This window comes from Macrobrachium rosenbergii, chromosome 29, assembly GCF_040412425.1.
Source record: "Macrobrachium rosenbergii isolate ZJJX-2024 chromosome 29, ASM4041242v1, whole genome shotgun sequence".
Lineage (NCBI taxonomy): Eukaryota > Metazoa > Arthropoda > Malacostraca > Decapoda > Palaemonidae > Macrobrachium > Macrobrachium rosenbergii.
Window position 1 is genome coordinate 15,802,084 of NC_089769.1, and position 20,651 is coordinate 15,822,734.

The 20,651-nt window shown below is 37.2% G+C and overlaps 1 protein-coding gene across 1 annotated transcript in view; it reads left to right on the forward strand.

Moving 5' to 3' along the window:
- LOC136854618 (uncharacterized) overlaps positions 1-20,651 on the forward strand; it is a 273,800-nt gene that overhangs the window by 87,767 nt on the left and 165,382 nt on the right. Inside the window, exon 2 of the mRNA XM_067131148.1 lies at positions 9,696-9,750. The gene's annotated coding sequence lies outside the window, so the exon portion shown is untranslated. The remainder of the gene's footprint in view (positions 1-9,695; positions 9,751-20,651) is intronic.

The following is a 20,651-nucleotide window of genomic DNA, read 5'->3' on the forward strand; positions in this document are numbered from 1 at the left end:
GGCATTAACAGAAGCAGGATGGGCGGAGGAGGTTTCGCCCAAACCCCGAACCTCCCTTTCAACCTCCTTCTCGCCCCCTTAAACCCCCCCTCCAACCCCTGTCCACCGTAAACAATCTCCCCCCTATGACACCCTCTTTCTTTTATCATTCACTTATTCCCCTACACTGCCTCCCCCCCTTCTCCAAAGATCCCTGTCCCTTCCCCTATACTTCCCACCCACTTCTGCAGTTTCCTATGGGGTCCTTCGTCCAGATTCCTATTCATGACTATTCATTGTTATTCACGTGGGCCTCTTCATTCGGCATTCCCTCCTTATTCATTCTCATTCAGCGCTTCATTCATCGTTTCTTTCTTCGTCCGTGTATCCATTGTGTGGAATGAGTCATTCCTTCAGAAGATTTCTGCCTTTTTCCTTAGTTTTTTTTTTTTTTTTTATTCTTGCTACTTTATTCTCCTCTTTTGTCTTCCGTCATCCGCGGGTTTTAATTGTTCTTTTTTGTGGTTTGTAAACTTTCTTTGTTTCCTGTGATTCTGTCATTTCTTCTCCTTGTCACTCGATCTCTTCTTGTTCTTGTAGATTGCGTGTTGTTCTTTGTTTTTATGCCATTTCTCCTTCTTCAGATTGTATCTATAATTTTCCCCCTTTTCTCTCATTGCTTGTTCTCGAGATTCTATCACTTCTTTGTAACTTTCTTTTCTCGTTCTGACGGTCCTTTCGTTCCTTTGTTGCAGAGTTTTGTCTTTCTTCTTCTTCTTCTTCTTCTTCTTCTTCTTCTTCTTCTTCTTCTTCTTCTTGAGATTCCTTTAAATCTTTGTCTACGAGTTTGTTTGTTTGTATTTTTTTTTTTTTTTTGCTCTTTTGTCGTTCATTATCTTTTGAAGGATTTGTTGTGTTTCACTTTTGTTTGTCGTAAGAGAACATGAACACAAGAGAGTCGCAGAAAGTACTTGAGTTTATAAAAGCCAGCACTCATCTAAGGCCCACTTTGATCAGTCTATTCGTCCTACTGAAGATGATTTTTTTTAGTTTCCTGTAAAAGAAAACTATTGAGCCGGCTTTATCTGTCCGTCCACACTTTATGTTGTCCGCACTTTTTCTGTCCGCAGTTTTTTCTGTCCGCAATTTTTCTGTCCGCCCTCACGTCTTAAAAACTACTGAAGCTAGAGGGCTGCAAATTGGTGTGTTGATCATCCACGCTCCAATCATCAAATGTACCAAATTGCAGCCCTCTAGCTTCAGTAGTTTTTATTTTATTTAAAGTTAAAGTTAGCCATAATCGTGCCTCTGGCAACGATATAGGATAGTCCGCCACCGGGACGTGGTTAAAGTTTCATGGGCCGCAGCTCATATAGCATTATACCGAGACCACAGAAAGATAGATCTATTTTCAGTGGCCTTGATTATACACTGTAGCTGCTGTACAGAAAACTCGATTGCGCTGAAGAAACTTCGGCGCATTTTTTTACCTGTTTTAAGTTGTTCCTATTCAAGTAATGATTCTTCATGTTTCGATATTTAATGAGAATCAACCTCGCGGGCCAAGAGTGACAGATTGTAATTTGAACAATTTAATTTTCCCTCATTTATGTAAGGGGAAAAAATATTTTCTGTCGGTCTAGGAAACTCCAAAACTTACAAAGTAATAAACAGAAAGTAAAACAAGAAGGAAACACATTGGATTTCAGAACACCTGGTACCTGGATATTGCTAAAAAAAAAAAAAAAAAAACAGAGTCACATTCTAAAGCTAAAATCGAACACCAACTGAGGAAAGCCACTTCTTCCTCGGTTTACCGCCGATATGGGTCAGGTGCGGGCGGGAAACGTGGGCGTAGTTGAACAGGTGTGCCTGAGGATGCGCGCCTGCGCTTCCGTTCTCACACCGATATCCCAAAAACAGGAACCAAACCCTAATATTGACCCCGTGAGAAAGAAAACTACAATTGGCAGACATTCACTCGGCGGTGAGGCCTCGTTCAGGTGGGTGATCGGGTGCAAGTGAAAGCGTTCGTCAAGTATCGTTCAAGTGGATGACTAAAATAAGAAAGGGGTTTATTCTGTTTCATTCTCTCTTTTCTAGGGATTTATTTGAAAGAAAAAATCTGTCTTTTTGGTTCAGAAGTGTGGGTTAGGAAGCCCTGTTTGAAAAGTATGTCTGTATCAAAATTCGCTTATTAAACAAAATTTTCCTCCAAAAGTTTGGTTATTAAACAGACTATGTAATAAACGAATGAAATTAATGATCATAATTGCGCACTACATACATAAAACAGTAAGAAAGGAAAACAATATATATATATATATATATATATATATATATATATATATATATATATATATATATATATATATATATTTATATATATATATATATATATATATATATATATATATATATATATATATATATATATATATATATATATATATATATATATATATATATATATATATTTTATATATTTTTAGTCGTTGAGTATTTTCAAACTGTATCTTCAGTAACTAACATAGCGCAAATAATAAACAGGTTAAAAAAAAAGTAACCAAAATAACAGATACACTGTTTCATTTGTTACAATGTCTTAATAACAAAATGAATTTGTAACCTGATATTCCCTCTCTCTCTCTCTCTCTCTCTCTCTCTCTCTCTCTCTCTCTCTCTCTCTCTCTCTCTCTCTAGTCGGGGGGAAAGTACGAGTAATTGGTTCCATAGACGAGTTTGGAAAGAGGCAAAACTATAGAAACTTTTCCAGATATGCACTTACGCACTTACTTTCACTTATAATCTGTGAGTGTGCCTTCCACTTTTTCTCAGTCCTTTTCTAAGATTGTTCTCAGATTTTCTTCACGAATCTAAGAATAAATCAGAAAAATTTTCTGTTTAAAAGAATCTGTTTGTGAACACAAAGTTTCGATTCAAACTACAGGAACTTATGTAAGTTTCATGTAAGTAAACTATTTGAATATGTGTTTTATATGAGAGCTATACACAAAGAGAGAGAGAGAGAGAGAGAGAGAGAGAGAGAGAGAAGAGAGAGAGAAGTCAAGCAGCAGTCTACAGCATACTTTCGTGATACCTCATTCAAAGATAGACCAAATCTAACTTGTATTTAAAAGAAAAAAATACGAGAAAATGTCAGTTAAGACCTGTTCATGATGACCATCGCATTTTCTCAAAGCATGAATGAAAGACCCGTGTTATTATGGGCTGAAATATGCCCACGTTCTTGCAGAACAAGTCGACGAGAACTTTATGACTTCAACTTGCTGAAGAAGATTCCATTGAAGAAATTCTGTGATGCAGAAAACATGGGAAACACAAAAAGAATTGAAAAAATAACAAAATATCGGAGAAAACTTCCAGTTTTAATTAAAGTGCATACACACACACACGCACGCACGCACAGACACAAGCACATACACACGCACACACAACCACAAACACATACACATGCACATACACACACATACATATACCTGTATATATATATGCATATATATATATATATATATATATATATATATATATATATATATATATATATATATATATATATATATATATATATATATATATATATTATATATATACAGTATATAATGCATATATATACATATACATAATTATATATAATAATATATATGTATGTATATATATATATATATATATATATATATATATATATATATATATATACATACACACACGCATATATATGTGTACATATGTGTGTGTGCTTATGCACTAACCCAACTGCGTTATTGCGTGAATGTGTAAAAAGGGGTAAAAGACGTTTATCAAAATTACCTTCATTCCACACGAAAACTAACATCGAGATGAACGCTGCTGCGTAAACGCAGCTACGCAAATCACCCGACAAACAGCTACATGCTCGCGGTTAATCAAACGGAAGAACAGGCGCGAGGAAGCAGATGCATCCGCCGGTGTAGCGTTCATCGCCAACGCGAAATCACCCGACCAATCCCACCATCGCGTCGGCCCCGTTCCGTTCGCCTCGCCTCCTTCACCTGGTGTCACCTGGGCGCTCTTCTTTCCTCTCGCCTCTTTTATTTTCTTTTTTCTTTTCCTTTTTTGGAGGGGGGGGAATTCCGACGAGCCCATCTTGTACCCCTTTTGGTATTGTGTTTTTGAGTGTGCTTGCGTCTGTGTCTGTGTGTGTTTTTTTTTGTCAGTGTTTTCTCTCTCTCTCTCTCTCTCTCTCTCTCTCTCTCTCTCTTATTTACTCGTTTCATCTACATTTATGTATTCGTTTCATCTACATTTTTAATAAACAAAAACAGTTTCCATATAAAGTTCTTATCTAAATCCCATTTAATACATAGCTAAAGGCAGCCCTCTCTCTCTCTCTCTCTCTCTCTCTCTCTCTCTCTCTTTATTTATTTCATCTACATTTTTAATAAGCAAAAACAGTTTTCATATAAATTACAGCTATTTCTCTCTCTCTGTCTCTCTCTCTCTCTCTCTCTCTCTCTCTCTCTCTCTCTCTCTCTCTCTCTCTCTCTCTCTCTTATTTATGTATTTGTTTCATCTACATTTTTAATAAACAAAAACAGTTTCCATATAAAGTTCTTATCTAAATCACATTTAATACATAGCTAAAGGCAGCCCTCTCTCTCTCTCTCTCTCTCTCTCTCTCTCTCTCTCTCTCTCTCTCTCTCTCTCTCTATTCATTCATTTCATCTACATTTTTAATAAGCAGAAACAGTCTTCATATAAAGTTTTAATTTAAATCTCATTTAATACATAGCCAAAGGCGGCCCTCTCTCTCTCTCTCTCTCTCTCTCTCTCTCTCTCTCTCTCTCTCTCTCTCTCTCTCTCTCTCTCTCTCTCTCTCTTCGACAAAGTAATGTATTACTCCACAGAGGTACAGCTACTCTGTTCGTAAGCTACAGTTGTTTCTCTCTCTCTCTCTCTCTCTCTCTCTCTCTCTCTCTCTCTCTCTCTCTATAACTGTCTTATAACATTAATGCGCACTTAAGGATTAGGAATTATTAGTTTGGCGCAATTTTTTTTTTTCAATATTTACACGTAATTTAATCTGAGACATTCACGCAAGAAGCAGACATACTTAACGTCTCCACTAGGCGCAACGAGTAAGGTTTAGTCTTTCAAATTTCCATCACGTCAGAATCGCTATTTCCTCTGTTTCCTATATGACATCATTACCCTCAGCTGAAGCATGACGTATATACTGCAAACACCAAAGTCATTGCGCTTTGATTGCAACGAGCATTTGCATTCATCCCATCATAGTGTTATTGTGCTTTGGATAAAGTTCTGGAATTCTATACATCGCCTTACATTCAACTGCGAGGTTTAGATGCGTTGTAACTTATGAAAACAAGTAAAAAATGTTCCGAAGTTTCTTCGGCGCAATCGAGTTTTCCGCACAGCCGCTACACCGTATAATTAAGGCCACCGAAAATCAATCTATCTTTCGGTGGTCTCGGTATAATGCTGTATGAGCCGTGGCCCATGAAACTTAACCACGGCCAAGTGGTGGCATATCCTATATCGTTGCCAGAAGCACGATTATGGCTAACTTTAACCTTAAATAAAATAAAAACTACTGAGGCTAGAGGACTGCAATTTGGCATGTTTGATTATTGGAGGGTGGATGATCAACACACCAATTTGCAGCCTTCTAGCCTCAGTAGTTTTTAAGATCTAAGGGCGGACAGAAAAAGTGCGGACAGAAAAAATTGCAGACAGAATCAAGTGCGGACGGACAGACAAAGCTGGCACAATAGTTTTCTTTTACAGAAAACTAATAAAAAATTGATACTTCATGGAACTGCCCAGTTTTTAAGGGTGTTGGATTCTAATACTCATCACAAGCAGAATTATAATTATAATTACTAATTTAATCTGCGCAGGTCCTGTTTTAACAGTTTTAGAAATTAATTAACTTTATTAATTGTAAGGTGCTTTTATAATCAAGCATAATAAACTGACTTGCCTGCCCGAAAACAAACTTGCAGTCCTTGTAAGCCGGCAGCGGACTTTCAGACAGGGATGCACATAATTTGAATAAATATTCAAACAAGTTTTATAAATGTTTAACCTTTATTTGCTAAAAATGAAATGCGCAAAAACATAATAAAAATTTGCCAACAAATGTAATGCATTTTTGCGCTCAAATGTAATCGGAATACGCATTAATGTAAAACTGTAATGCACGCCTTAGCTTATGCCTTCTCTCTCTCTCTCTCTCTCTCTCTCTCTCTCTCTCTCTCTCTCTCTCTCTCTCTCTCTCCTATCTTTATTATAACCATTTAACTTCAAAGAAAATGTGATATTATAAAAAACTGGAGCGAATTCATTGATCGAGTTAAGTAACAACTAATAATTAACCACAATGTCTGGCATTGACACTATTATATTCCAGTTGACCTTTTGCATATTCGAACTTATAAAAATACATTTTGATTCTGTATCGTTGAATATATTAAGCAAGGACCTATTTTCCCCGCTTACGTGGGCTTTGTCACGTGCCGACTTCCGAAGCGTTGCAATGATAAATATTCCTGCACGATATAACATATGTATATATAGATATGTATATATATATATATATATATATATATATATATATATATATATATATATATATATATATATATATATATATATATATATATACACACAGTATATATATATATACATGTGTGCGTGTATGAAGATTTAATTACGTTTACTTTACTTCATACATTTTAAGGCAAATAACAGAAGGTGCTTATTCATAATTTCTGTTGATTCTTACATCTTGCAAATGTAAAGACAGACTTATATACAAGGAAGGTACGAGAAGACCAGGAAAAGAATTGTAGTTAAGATAAAAGGGACAGACATAAGCGGCGAGAAAAACAAAGAAGCAAGAGTAAGAAAAAATAGGATAGAAATAGACAGATTATAGGAGAACAGTTGAAGATGGGAAAATAATGCCACGATCACCCAATCACAGTTTGTGGTTTCTGTAAAAGAAAACTATTGTGCCGGCTTTGTCTGTCCGTCCTCACTTTTTTCTGTCCGCCCTCAGATCTTAAAAACTACTGAGGCTAGAGGGCTCCAAGTTGGTATGTTGATCATCCACCCTCCAACCATTAAGCATATCAAATTGTAGACCCCTAGCCTCAGTAGTTTTTATTTTATTTAAGGTTAAAGTTAGGCATAATCGTGCTTTTGGCAACGATATAGGATAGGCCACCACCGGGTAGTGGTTCAAGTTTCATGGGCTGGTGCTCCTACAGCATTATACCGAGACCACAGAAGGATAGATCGATTATCGGTGGCCTTGATTATACGCTGTAGCGGCTGTACAGAAAACTCGATTGAGCCGAAGAAATTTCGGCGCATTTTTTACTTGTTCCTTTTCTTCAGTCTTAGTAATTCCATGAGATTTCCTCCTCTACCGATGACGTCATGACTGCTTACGTTCACAAAGGAAGGCGTGATTGATTTTATGAATTGCCTATGACTTTTTGACCCAAGGGAAAGCAGGAATAATTGAATAAATGATAAGATACATAACTAAATGAAATCAATGCTTAATGTGACATCGGCTACCTCAGCCAACTTACTCTACTTCCCACTGACAAGTGGGTGAAAATTTTCATTCAGAAAACGCATTAAAAAAAAAAACACTAATCGTAAATTTTTTTTTTTTTTTTTTTTTACTTCAGAGCTGACCTGGATGAAGAAATTCCTCAGGCCGCCCTGTCGACCCTTATACCTAAATACCAATGGAAAAATGCGAGTTGCTTTAAAAAGCGAATTCATTGATCAAGTTAAATAATAACTAATAATGTCTGGGATTAATAATATTAGATTCCAGTTTACCGTTTGCGTTTTCGAACTTACAAGAATACATTTTGATTCTGTGTCGTTGAAGAGATTATCCAAGGACCTTCTTTCCCCCTTACACAGGCTTTGTCACATACTAATTTTAAAGCCTAGAATGATAATATATATATATATATATATATATATATATATATATATATATATATATATATATGCATATATATATATATATATATATATATATATATATATATATATATATATATATATATATATACATGCACGTGTGTGTAAGGATTTAATTACATTTGCTTCATAGTTTTAAGGCAAATAACAAGAGATGCTTATTCGTAATTTCTGTCGATTTGTACATCTTACAAACGTAAAGACAGACTTGTATAAAAGTATTGTAGCAAATCGACAAGACGAAAGATGTTAGAATAAAATGAAAAACAGACATAAGCAGGGAGAAATAGAAAGCAGCAAGAGCAGCAATAAGGAGAAGAAGAAATAAACAGATTGTAGCTGAACAGTTGAAGATGAGAAATTGATTAGTTTTTGTTCCTTTCTTCAATCTTGGTGTTTACGTGAGATTTCGTCCTCTACCGATGACGTCATTGTCTGCTTACCCTCACAAAGGAAGGCGTGATTGATTTCATGAATTGCCTGTGACTTTTCCTCCCAAAGGGAAAAGCAGGAATAATTGAATAAATGATAAGACACATTACTGAATAAATCAATTCTTAACGTGACGACGACTAGTTCGGTACGATTACTCTACTTCCCACTGTAAGTTGACGAAATTTTTCATTCAGGAAACGCATAAAAAAAATTTTTAAAAATCGTGAATTATTTTTCTCTTTCTTCAGATCTGGTCTAGATGAAGAAATTTACTCCGCCCGTCCCGTCTCGACCCGCATACCTAAATACCGCGGGAAAATGTGTCTTGTTTAAAAAAAGGTTAAAAGAAAAAGAAGTTTCCGAGCAGAAATTACGAGACAGGTCAATATGAGCGCGGCTTGTTCCTCACGGCCGCAAGTTGTGAGTGAAAGTGAGCTAACGTAAGCCCCAAATACCTTCCTATCGCGCCATTCTTATCTATCAGGTTTTCGTGTGTGTGTGTGTATATATATATATATATATATATATATATATATATATATATATATATATATATATATGCTTGAAAGCATTTTGATAAATTATGAAATTTTAAATTTTATGCTTAAATAGAAAAACGTGATGTTAAGCAATTACAGTTTACATACATAGACACACACACACACACACACACACACACACATATATATATATATATATATATATATATATATATATATATATATATATATATATATATATATATATATATATATATATGTGAATTTTTATCACATGCTCGTGACATTTTTTATACTCACAAATATTAAGCAAGAAATATCTGGAAATTATAATTGATTAATGCTTCATCCTTCTCTCTCGTTGTACCTAAGCCAGGCATACATATATATATGTATGTGTGTGAGTGTGTGTGTATGTATACAGTATATGTATGTATACACTGTATATACCCTATTGTGTGTGTATGAGCGTATGTGCATTTTGTGTGCTAAAATATTCTATTTCCTCCCCATTATTTTATAATGGGTTAGTTACGTTTCTTTGCATATTTTTTAATACTGATTTAAGGGTTAAAATGGTTTCAAAGACTTTTACCGTACTTTTAAATTCCTCATATAATGGTTTCTGTTGAATCTTTATTAATTTTTGAATTAGACGTATATATAAGTTTCAGGTTTTTTTGTATATCTTCTCTGCTTCCCGTACGGTAAGTAACTATTAATTTCATCTCTGATTTATATTTCTAGGGCACTGTTTCACTGGTTTCCTGAACAGCATGTTAACCAAAAATCTTGTATTAAGGTAAGTTTGCCTTCGTAAATGCGCCAATATAGTCAGGTAGGCAAATATTTTCAGTTTTATCTCTGATTTAAAATATCGCTTCCAAAACCGTCTAATTAATTTTGTATTCATTCATTCACCCATTCTTTTGTTCAGTTATTACCTACCCTCCTTCATTCGTCCAGTTTTTCATCTATTCATCCGCTTTCATTACTTGTTCACTATTCCTTCACAGTTCATTCGCTTTGCTCAATCGTTCCCTGAAGCAGCCAGGTAAACGATTTTTACCTGAGTCATCCATTCATTCTCTCTCTCTCTCTCTCTCTCTCTCTCTCTCTCTCTCTCTCTCTCTCTCTCACCTTGATGTCTTTGGCCTCCGTGGGCGGCTCATTCATTTCCATTCATCGGACCCGGATGTGGTGGGCATATCCGAGCTCTCTCTCTCTCTCTCTCTCTCTCTCTCTCTCTCTCTCTCTCTCTCTCTCTCTCTCTCTCTCTAACCCTTGCTTCAGCCAGTACACAGCTCTCTTCCTTGCTTCATATCAACACCTCCCTCTCTCTCTCTCTCTCTCTCTCTCTCTCTCTCTCTCTCTGACCCTTGGTTCTCTCTCTCTATCTGTCAAATACAAATATTTATCTCTTTTTATCGCTTCATAGGTCCATTGCTTTATCTTTCTCTCTCTCTCTCTCTCTCGTCGGTTGCCATTCTTACTGTCTTTCTCCATCTCCTATTCCCCTGCTTCTCCTTTCCACTTCTCTTCCTTTATCCCATCTAACATTTCTTTAACCTCCCCCCCCCCTCTCTCTCTCTCTCTCTCTCTCTCTCTCTCTCTCTCTCTCTCTCTCTCTCTCTCGTGTCGATTGCCAGTCTTACTGTCTTTCTCCATCTCTCATTCCTCTGCTTCTCCTTTCCACGTCTTTTCCTTTATCCACCTACCATTTCGACATATTCTCTCTCTCTCTCTCTCTCTCTCTCTCTCTCTCTCTCTCTCTCTCTCTCTCTCTCTCTCTCTCTGTGGCCGGGTGGATCTTTTTATAGAATACCCGAACGTCCGAAGGGCCAGGTCATGACCCAGGGGTCGACAGCAGGTCCTTTTGTGTCTTAAACCAAACAGGTTCCTGTTGTTACGAGGGAATTCTTACAATGAATTTAGCATTGGTTAATTCTCAAGGTAATTTTTATAGCTATGTTCTTTTTCTTCTTTTCCTCTGTGTACTATTATCGTTATACGTCTTCTTTAGTATTTGTTCTTCATAATAATAATAATAATAATAATAATAATAATAATAATAATAATAATAATAATAATAATAATAATTATTATTATTATTATTATTATTATTATTATTATTATTATTATTATTATTATTATTATTATTATTATTATTATTATTATTATCAAAGGTAACTGGTGTCTCTGCTTCATTCATCTGTTCTTTTGTCCTGAATTTTTTTTTTTTATTATTCACTTTCTTTGTAAGTTAATTTTCCAGTATTCATTATCGAAATTATAATAATTTTTCCAGCGGCATTTGAAACCTACGACGTACCCAAAAAAATAAATAAATAAATAAACAAAGAGAGAATTAGATTAGAACTCTAATCAAGCGTTGAGTGCAGCTTAGAGGCAATCAGCATCAGTACTAAGAGAGGGTCCCTTGATAGAATTATTAATATTTTTTATTATTATTCAAACGTGACTGGACTAACATACGACATCAGATTGCCCACCCTTTGGCCATCGTACCAACTAATACCTTTTTACTCCATTATTACCTGTGTCTGTTATGAAACGAAATACTCTATAGATCTCTTTATTTCCAATGTCGTATCTTTCTTTTTTTTTTTTTTTTTGGTTAACTGTTAATTTGCTAAGCGAGCTCCCGCAGGGGTCTTAGCCTCAAAAAGGAAGCGATAGGCCCGCATCCCCAAAGAGGGGAGGTTTTGTGGGTTCAGGGAGAACGGACGTGTGCGTCTGTGGGAATTCTGCCTAACCTTACTTAAGAGACCTGAAAGTACGTGACTCGAAATAATAAGGACTTGTAGTTTTTGTTGAGTAATTATTTGTTATTTAAATTCAGAGTTCCCTTCTCACCCCCTTTCTCCCTCCCAGGGAGTTCGTCCTGTATGTCTTATTAACTCCCTGTACTCAGCAATCATCTTGGTGTGAGATTGCTAGCCCCATGCCGTTCTTCGTCTTGATTGCTACTTACTACAGTCGTCTAACTGCTAGGTAACTGACTCGCTGCCCAAGGCGCTCCTTCTAGCTTTGGAAACGAACCCATTATCCCAAGCTGCTTAGGGGAGATACCTAAACATTGGACTATAAATGCCGTACTTTATATACTACATACATATATATATATATATATATATATATATATATATATATATATATATAGATAGATAGATAGATAGATAGATATATATATATATATATATATATATATATATATATATATATATATATATATATATATATATATATATATATATATATGTGTGTGTGTGTGTGTGTGTGCATGTGTTATATATATATAACTAGTGTATATGTATATGTATGTATATACATACATATATATACTGTATATACATATGTGCGTGTGTATGCATAAAACGTGTACGTATGAATATATCTCTGTATTTGGACGCATGTGTAAACCAGTACAAGGCTTTGTTTCACACACACATTAGTCAACATACGGAGATGTACACAAATTACAACAGAGAGAGAGAGAGAGAGAGAGAGAGAGAGAGAGAGAGAGAGAGAGAGAAGAGAGAGAGAATCCCCTGTGTACCCCCGACGCACCCTACCTCTTGTTTCACATATGTACCTCTAATTACGGTCGTTAATAAGTGTTTGCGCAGACATTTACACTGGGTAAGGGAAGATGCTACATGATGGATGACTATACGGTAATAACTGTTCTGCTCTCGCCATAAATCTTTCCTTTTTAATGGATTCACACGCAGAGAGAGAGAGAGAGAGAGAGAGAGAGAGAGAGAGAGAGAGAGAGTGAGAGAGAGAGAGAGAGAGAGAGAGAGAGAGATACTGAAAAGGGAGCGATCTGTTATCGGCGTATGACAAGTATGAGTATACATACGTAGAAAGAGAGACGTCCACATATACATTCATGAATAAATAGGAAGAATGACATACATACATACATACATACATTAAGACTAATAAATACATATAGATTTACATACGTTCGTGTTAATTATTCTTAAATACATACAGGCATGTCTAGGATGAGAGATGCAATCACACTTCAATTGAAAGTAGGAGACAATACATGCATACATGCATACGTACATACATACACAGGAAAATGTATTGATCCTGGTATGGAACGGATATTGTATGGAATATATTTGGGAGGTATTTAAAATAAGTTAATTTTGCTAAATAAATATAACTGGTAGGATTTGTTCAGAATGAAGTTATCTCTGATAATCGTTGACGAACGATTATTATTATTATTATTATTATTATTATTATTATTATTATTATTATTATTTATTAGTGTGTACCAAGCTACCACACTGGCGTAATAAATCTGTGTCGTCATTGTTGAAGTTTTCGCATTCTTTTCCCATCTATATTATCATAAACCCCATTTTTTTTTATTCCGGGAAAGACAAAGCTATGTTATGCATGCAGCAAAACAATTCACTTCGCATTTTAAAACCAAATCAGCGACAAACAAAAGAAAGTGAATCCAAAGATACTGGTAGTTTATGAATGTAATAATTCTTCTTTCACATGGATAGATAGATAGATAGATAGATAGATAGATAGATAGATAGATAGATACAGATATGCCACTTCGCATTTGAAACCAAATCAGTGCAAACAAAACCGATTTTGCCCAAAGATATTGGTAGCTTATGAATCGGATCATTTTCCTTTCAGATAGATAGGTAGATAGACAGATAGATAGATAGATACTGCAGACAGATAAATAGATAAATGCAACCACTTTATCATTTTAAAATCAAATAAATCACAAACAGAACCTATTGTGCCCAAAGATATTGGTAATCTGTGAATCTAGTAATTTTCCCTCCACATAGATAGATAGATTATAGATAGATAGGTAGATAGAGAGATAGAGAGATAGATAGATAGATAGATAGAGAGAGATAAAGAAGACAAAATATGACGAGAACGCAGCCAGTGAACTCACTTTGCAAATTAAAACGACATAGCTGGCAAACTAGACCAATCTTCTCCCGAATAGTTGTGGCCCCCGAAATAATCGAGATAATAACCGTCTCCCAGAAATCTTCTGCCGAGATCTGCTTGTCTCCGGAGGCATTAGACTTAAACTATTGGGAACTAACGTTAGACAAAGGTAATCCGCACTCAGGGGTGTACCCCCTACGGGTACGTATGGACTTCCCATGGCCCCATAGCCAGCCCAAATCAACTCGCGTCGCCGTTCTAAGCCGAAGTTTAGCCCTTTGTAAGCCCGCCTTCAGACTTCTCAGCCTTCCGCTTGTCTGCGTATTTGTTAACATGGCATTTCGCCGAAATTTAAGGAATGTCCCCTAACTCTTTGTGGGGATTATAAGGACGTGTTTGTTTGCTTCAAGTGGTTTCCTCTTCTCTCGATTTCAAAGGATCGTCCCCACCCCCACCAACCCCCTCCCTCGATATTTCGTGATTTTTGAGTTTACGTTTGGTGTGATTTGCGATTTTTAAAAAAATCTCTTTTGAAGTTGTAGTTGTCTCGTTGGGCATTTCTCTCTCTCTCTCTCTCTCTCTCTCTCTCTCTCTCTCTCTCTCTCTCTCTCTCTCTCTCTCTCTCCAGTGGCCATGTGTTGGAGGAGGGAATCAATGTGGCTGTGTTTGCGAGTCCTCTTCAGTAACTTAATTTGCAGATGACATTACGCAGATGCGATGGATGCACGTCTGTTCCATTACATCTGTTCATTGGCCTTATGGAATGACTCTCTCTCTCTCTCTCTCTCTCTCTCTCTCTCTCTCTCTCTCTCTCTCTCTCAAAAAATTCATGGTCCTATATTTAGGCTCTCAAGTCTCTCTCTCTCTCTCTCTCTCTCTCTCTCTCTCTCTCTCTCTCTCTCTCTCTCTCTCTCTCTCTCTCAAGATGGAATGCATGGTCTCATAAATTTAGACTCCAAAGCTCTCTCTCTCTCTCTCTCTCTCTCTCTCTCTCTCTCTCTCTCTCTCTCTCTCTCTCAAAAAGAAACTCATGGTCCTAAATTTAGGCTCCAAAGCTCTCTCTCTCTCTCTCTCTCTCTCTCTCTCTCTCTCTCTCTCTCTCTCTCTCTCTCTCTCTCTCTCTCAAAAGAAAATTCACGATCCTAAATTTAGACTCCAAAGCTCATCTTATATCGTTTTATGCAAATTATGTTGTCTTTCCCTTAGCTGGTCCTACATATCATTCACTTTCCTTGTTTCTACTAAAAACATTTGACATTAAATACATTGCTAATCTGTAGTTATCACAGCACGAGCTAAAAGTGCTATAAATGGCATCTTTGTTCATTTTACATTTAAAAGTAACTAATGTACCGATGCCACTCAAAATGTCGGCAACATAAAAGAGAGTCGCAACGTCAGGTCCCAACCCCAGGGACGTTACGTACTGTCCCAGAAGCTCGAACCAAAATAGACTACCTTCATTCTCCTTATCTAAAGGAACCAGTGGTAAGAGAGGCTGGCCCCGGGCTGGACAGCGGCAATGGTCAACATGGAGTCCAGTGCCCACAGTCTGCCGTTACTGCATGCAAAAAAATACAGTAATATACTGGACAAAATTGTGTTTTGTTATGAACAGATCTGAATCTGCAAGCAACACTGATAGTTTTTACTTCACATTTGTAATTTTCATATCGTGATGCACGATTTTCTTTAGCTCAGCCGTAGTTACTTTAAAATCTTTATCCCTTCTCCATTTTGTCATCCCTGATTCTTTCTGCTTAGATATGGTATCCATTAATCAAATATTTTTCACGTTTTATGTTTTGTATACATTCTAGGGCCTCGCCTTACAATTATTTTGCCCCTCTCTCTTTCTTCGACTCCTTCTTTTATGAAATTTCTTGATTCAGTTTTTTCGTTCTTTTCTTTCCCTCCTTTGGCTTATTTTTTCTGCATTCTATCCGTCATCCTCTCATTTTCTCTCTTTTTCTTTTTTTTCTCGCTCTTTACCTCCTTACCCTTCATTTTCTCTACATTATTCCTTTTCTTCCTTTCGTTCTCACTCTTTCGTGTTTTACCTCGTTTTCGTTCTGACTTTCTGTACTACCTCCTTTTCAGCTTTCTCTCTCTCTCTCTCTCTCTCTCTCTCTCTCTCTCTCTCTCTCTCTCTCTCTCTCTCTCTCTCGTTTTCTTTTCAACTCTCTGCATCCTTATATGCTCATCTCTCTCTCTGTATCTCTTTCCCTCTCTCCCTCACTCCCTCCTCCTCCAAGCCTCCCCCCCACCTCGCTCCCTCTTTCCCCTCACGTCCTCTGGGGAGGGAAGATTCCATCTGTCATAATCAGCTGATTGTGTGTATCAGGGATATATGCAAATGTTCTAATATTGTAATAACCTAATTTGGGTCGGGCCGTTTCGAGGGCCAGCTGTGGCCATATCTCTTGAGTGGTCCATCTGGACAGGCAATTAGGTCGTCCTCCAGCCTCCCTCCTTACTCAGGGATTACCCCTCCGAGGATTAGCTCGGACGGCGACATGTTTATCATTGACTGTCGAGGTTTACCGCAGGATTTGAGGGTGACGTGTTTAGTAGGACGCGAATTCGCAGGGTAGGATGTCGTCACGATTGGTATTTTGTGTGTAAGGTTGATAGTTACGTCTTGAAGAAGTCATGTATCTCACAGACATATCCTGTCACGCCATAGTAACGTTGCTCGCGGTCTCTCATTTTATGTTTCGTAGTCATGATTTTATCTGATATGTATTATTTTATAAAGTATCATAATCTTACGTTTCTCATATTTTCCCAGAATTACCTCTCATAGTTTTAGGTTATACGATTGTGTCTCTCAGTTACGTTAATGTCTCTCAGGGTCTCTCATTACATGTTTCTTCAGATGGCAGTCATGACTCATTTCTACGCCATTAATTATGGTGTTTCATAGTCATTACTGTGCCTCTCGTAGTTATCTCTCAAACCTGTGGCGGCTGGTGTCTCTCTCTGTGTTGCTCATAATACCTGTGGTTGTTCAGTGTACTCTACATATTACTATGAGCCTCATTTCTGTAGCTTCCCATCTCCCATTTTTAGTTTTCTGTAAAAGAAAACTATTGAGGTGGCTATTTGTCTGTCCGTTCGCACTTTTTCTGTCCGCCCTCAGATCTTAACAACTACTGAGGCTAGAGGGCTGCAAACTGGTATGTTGAATGTCCACCCTCCAATGATCATACATACCAAATTGCAGCCCTCTAGCCTCAATAGTTTTTATTTTATTTAAGGTTTAAGTTATCCATGATTGTGCGTCTGGTACCGCTATAGGTGCCAACAACACAGGTCACCACCGGGGCGTGGCTGAAAGTTTCATGGGCCGTGGCTGAGAGTTTCATGCAGCATTATACGCTGTACAGAAAACTCGATTCCGTCGAAGAAACTTCGGCGCATTTTTTACTTGCTGTATCTTGTAATAAAGTCTCATAGGTTGTCTCAATGAACATTTTTAAAAGGAAAAAATTTTTGCTGAAGTCTTCATATAATTATTATCGGTGTGTCTACTCTATGTTTATCTAATTCGCCTGATATGCTCTTTGTTTGTACAGTATATTTCTGCATGTACGGTGTATTGATTTTGGTTTGAGTATGGATAATAAATTTATTCATTAAATAAGAAGTTAATATATAATATTTCTCTCACTCTTACGTCTCAGAGCATTAACTATGTCTCTTGGTCATGTCTCGCAGAGTCATGATGGTTCCTCATGGAACGGGTTGGTATCGTTCTAGGCTAGCACTCTGCTGGGCCCGCGCTCGATTCTCCGACCGGCCAATGAAGAATTAGAGGAATTTATTTCTGGTGATAGAAATTCATTTCTTGCTATAATGTGGTTCGGACTCCACAATAAGCTGTAGGTCCCATTGCTAGGTAACCGACTGGTTCTAAGCCACGTAAAATAAATCTAATCCTTCCGGGCCAGCCCTAGGAGAGCTGTTAATCAGCTCAGTGGTCTGGTTAAACTAAGGCATACTTAACTTACACAGTCATAATTTGTCTCAAGTCCTACGTCAAGGGCGATCGTCGTTTTAATATCACAATTATTGCTTATAAGTCATCTAAGCCAAATGTCTTCCGTAATAATATTTTACTTAGACTAACTATGCCTTTCAAAATCAGGCTCATGCATCCCTTTGTTATGGCTCGGAATACCACAACTGCTCTCTCTCTCTCTCTCTCTCTCTCTCTCTCTCTCTCTCTCTCTCTCTCTCTCTCTCTCTCTGGTCAGTTTTGTCTCTGAACACCATAGTCTCACAGTCTCTTTTAAGCCTCGTATGTTATTACGGTTCATTATTATATTATATGCGGAACTTGTAACAGTACTCCTATCTCATGATTATCTCATAGTCATAGATGTATAGAGTATCATGATTAGGTCACAAAATTATAGCAATAACTAAAAAACTACCGAGTGGAATGTCTCTCACAGTAATGTATCCTACTTAAGTTAATGTTATAATAACTCCTTACATTCAGAGTGATATCTATGTCTTATTTTCAAGGCTGTTTCTGAACAGCCAAGTCTCTGCAGAAAACGTCTAAATGAATTATTTGTGTTAGAATACGTATGAAACATTAAGTGAAGAATTCTCGCCTAAATACGAAACAGTATTAAAATACTCATCGAAATGGCATTAACTCTTACCGTTGTTGTTATTACCTGTTCAAATAATTGCGCAATCTCAAGGTCATTTAAAAGCACATTATGCAAATACGTCCTATGAAAATATATTTCTCGCAACATTTTCCGCAAACAGCGCAATCCCTTCAGAAATTCCAAGATCCGGACCCTGCGGGAAGTTTTGACTAATTGCCTAATGACCCAATTGTGGTAGTTCCTTAATGACCCAGCGATGTTAACGAGCTGGCTCATTCCCCTTAAAAATGAAATGTAGTGATTTATGAGAGCGTAAGTATGCGACAGAGGTTAACTGCCTCTATGCCTGGCAGTACTGGAGGCATACTTGACAGGGGAGAGAGAGAGAGAGAGAGAGAGAGAGAGAGAGAGAGAGAGAGAGAGAGAGAGAGAGAGAGAGAGAGCCTTTGGTTGGCTATATGTTAAATGGGATTTAGATAAGACATTTATATGAACATTGTTTTTGTTTACCAGAAATGTAGCTGAAATATAAATAAATAAAGAGAGAGACAGACAGACAGACAGAGACAGAGACAGACAGATAGAGAGAGAGAGAGAGAGAGAGAGAGAGAGAGAGAGAGAGAGAGAGAGAGAGAGATCAATTGCGATTTACTGAAACTGACCAAGCTCCTTATGGAAATTATATTGAAATATTAAATAAAACAAGAACAAGGCGAATGAGAATTTGGAGAGAGAGAGAGAGAGAGAGAGAGAGAGAGAGAGAGAGAGAGAGAGAGGACTGCTTTCAGCCTAAGGGTAGCCTAGTAATCGCCATTCCACATCGTATAGCACCTAAACATATGCAAATTAATTCATAAAGCTGCCATTTGTTTCTGTAATTCCACAGATGTGCCGGAAAAACTAGTCCCTGATACATCACTAGTACCAAGGAACGACAAACCATTAACAAGGCTCAAGGAAGAACCCCTTAACAACTGTTTAACACTGACTTAATTATTATTAATGAGTGTTAATTACCACCTTCACAAGACGTATGAGGCGAGTTCGGTCTTGACCGCTATGACGTCACGGCGTCGCTCCTCTGACTGACGTGGTTGTCTGCTGGAATGAAAGCAAAGCTAAATAAATGTTCGCTTGCTCATTGTTTGATGTTTCCTGTATGCATTGTCAGGCACAGTACGTGGTATACGGCGAAATTTCCCAATCATGCTCATCGTTTTCATTCCTTTTTTTTAGTTTCTGAAAAGAAAACTATTGTGCTGGCTTTGTCTGTCCGTCCGCACTTTTTTCTGTCCGCACTTTTTCTGTCCGCCCTCAGATCTTAAGAACTACTGAGGCTAGTTGGCTGCAAATTGCTATGTTGATCGTCCACCCCCAATCATCTGACATACCAAATTGCAGCCCCCTAGCCTTAGTGGTTTTTATTTTATTTAAGATTAAAGTTAGCAATAATCGTGCTTCTGGCAACGATATAAGCCAGGCCACCACCAGGGCGTGGTTAAAGCTTCACGGGCCGCGGCTCATAAGCATTATACCGAGACCACCGAAAGATAGATCTATTTTCGGTGGCCTTGATTATACGCTGTACAGAAAACTCAATTGCGCCGAAGAAACTTCTGCGCATTTTTACGTTTTTTTTTTTTTTTTACCTTCCTCGACTCCTAAATATCATGCAAAATAAGATATGGTTACGATAGATCCGCAAATAATTGAAGTTGTTGCCAGCGTATATAGAGTGTTTTGAATAATATTAGGTGCAATAGCAGGTGTGTTAAGTCTGTGAATCTAATGATGGTGAGGAATGGCGACTGTTGGTGCCTGTTGTCTTATGTTTCTCGAAAAAAATATAAATGATGGACTATGAAGACGAAAAAGTTGGGCCTGATTCTAAAGAGTGATGATCAAGTGAAGGTCGTAAGTCGGGGGAAACGGAAGAGGGTACAGATTTCCAAATTCCAGCCATTCATTAGTTCAGTTTTGTCATTCACTGAATTTTTATGCGTACACAGACCTTGTCGCTGTATTCAATTCCAAATACTCATTCTTACGTTAAAAATTCCTTCCTTCCTTCAGCTGGTATCCCTTTATTTAATTCACTTTTTAT